This window comes from Lepisosteus oculatus, chromosome 5 (assembly GCF_040954835.1).
Source record: "Lepisosteus oculatus isolate fLepOcu1 chromosome 5, fLepOcu1.hap2, whole genome shotgun sequence".
NCBI classification, from domain to species: Eukaryota; Metazoa; Chordata; class Actinopteri; order Semionotiformes; family Lepisosteidae; genus Lepisosteus; species Lepisosteus oculatus.
This window is the reverse complement of record NC_090700.1, coordinates 44,671,734-44,674,130: the sequence shown is the minus strand read 5'-3', so window position 1 is coordinate 44,674,130 and position 2,397 is coordinate 44,671,734.

Below are 2,397 nucleotides of genomic sequence, written 5' to 3'. Positions count from 1 at the left end.
TGCCTGGTTTGTGAATGCAATCCCATCTGCTGCACTTTCTCCTCGTCCTAGTTTGACCATGTTCCTGATCTACCAGGTGAATATCCTTTTGCTAGTGCAGCAGCCTTTTCATTTGTCGCAATTGACGCGTCACAGCACAGTTTAGAATGTACCAATTTGTGCAATTATTAGTTTTATCTTCTTTAATCCCGACATGAGTAATCAATAGGAATTCTGAGAAGTCATTGTAACACAATCCAACACAAGCGTTCCACAATTTTGGTTTGGTTAGCATGGTGCCCTGGCTATCATCCCGTATAGTCTGAACAATTTCCCATGGCCCTCAAGGGGTTAACCAAATTTGGTGGTCACCTCCCTCAGGGTTATCTTCTTTCAGCCAGTGTCACATAGCTAATCTCCAGTGCTGATTGGTTTGCTTAGTTTTAGCTTTAGGTTACACTGGCTTCAGTTCAGTTAGGAGAACATGATCACTTGATATCTTACAAGATCTCATCAGCTTTAAAACTAAATAAACTGTATTTTGTGAAGAAAAAGAGCTATATTTGCTTTTGGTTTTTCTGTCACATTCATTTTTACCACCCAATAAAAATATACTGGATAACTAATTGAATTTTTACATTATGTAGTGCCCTTTAGGTATGAATTCACATGGACAAAGCAAATGTTACCAAAAAACAGCCTTAATAGGTGGGTTTTAAAAATTACTCCAAGAAAGATTTAAATTAGACTACATTAAATTGTTCTCTCTCAAACAGTAATACAAACGTTTCAGCTGCTCAGGGCTCAGTTACCAATGTCATGAATTCCTTCTATACAAAGTTGAAGATTAATTTGTAGACCTCAACTACTATAACTCAAGTGAACACTTTATAGTTAACAGAAAAAATGTTTTCTTTTTATGATCATTAAAAATCACTTTAGTCTTATATTTTAAGTTATTCATCCTTTAATTACATATATTATGACATCTAGGTCTAGGAATTCTACATTTAATGAAACATGAGGTATTAGTTTTACTTTTAAAAATATATCTTATCCCCTTCTCCCTGCACATTGTGCTCCCCCCACCACTCTTCATGGGTTTCTCTTTAAAATGGAAACAGTTGTCATACTTCAGCAGCAACACAGAACCAGCCTGATCAACCTTAACATGGGATTATTTTGGATATCGGATCATGGAAAAGTAAAATATTAATTTCTGTAGGCCTGAGGGCGTGTGCGCACACAGCCTGCATCCCAGAGCAAACAGAAAAGAGCTCCCAGCAGCCAGAGACAATGGTCTTGGACAGAGTACTGTCTCTACAACAAAACTCTACCGTGTGGAACTCAAAACCATTATTTTATGCTCCTCAGAATTCATTGCCTAGAAATCATTCATGGAGTAGTTTCCCCAAGCACCATTTAAAGGTAAAAATTCTCTAGTGATACAAGGGCTAATTTTACACTTGCCATAGGCATGATCAATCAGAACGAGCTTCGTCAGAATTCGTGTTTATAAGAAGGTCAAGTAGGTAGCTGCATTAGCTGCAAAGGAACAGCTAAAGGTTTATTCTATGCTGAAAAGAAAATACATTTTGGCTGTGGAGCCTTCTTCAGGATGTCAATGATGACATCTGTAAAGGAATAGGAGGTGGTCAGAAGGCCTGGTCTTGGAACAGATCGCTGTGAAGAGACGGAATGCTGGTTTAGTGAGAGAAGGGGGCAAGTAGCCCAGGGAGGAAGAGGAATCCTTTGGCACCTGAAGAAGGCTCCACAGCTAAAATGTGTTTTCTTTTCAACACTGATTAAACATTACCTGGTCTTGTATATATACCATTGTGCATTATTGTGGTAAACTGCTTATGGAAGTGGGGTGCAGGTGACTTCAAATGCCATTTTCAGACATTGCCATACGCTACAGAAACAATTAAGCAGTAACGTTTTAAACACTTGTGACAATTTATTACATAATTCAGGATTTATCATTTATAGATTTAGAATACTATGAAGTGATGGGCTTTCTGAAATAAACTTTTCAATGAAATTGTGTTAGGATTCCCAGCTCCTCTTTCCATTTTGAAAGCAGTAGATAAAAACACGACTCGTTTGGTCTGCAGTGCAGTCACTAACAAGATGTTCACAATATGTCTGGAAAGAACCATCAGGAATGAAAACTTTAAAACATTTAAAGTTTAAGCAGCTTGAAGTTTAAGAAATTCCTTTCTTCGAGAGCTACCCTGAAGATGCTTTAATGTACGCTTGCTTTTGCCCCTTCCTGGTGAAGAACAACTTTGTATGTATCAGAGGAGCAACAACATTAAACCACTTAACTTTCCTTGCAGGACAAGGCCACATACTTGCAAGGAATATAACCAAATACTGAAACATTAGATCATTAAAAAGTGGAACCACACAAAA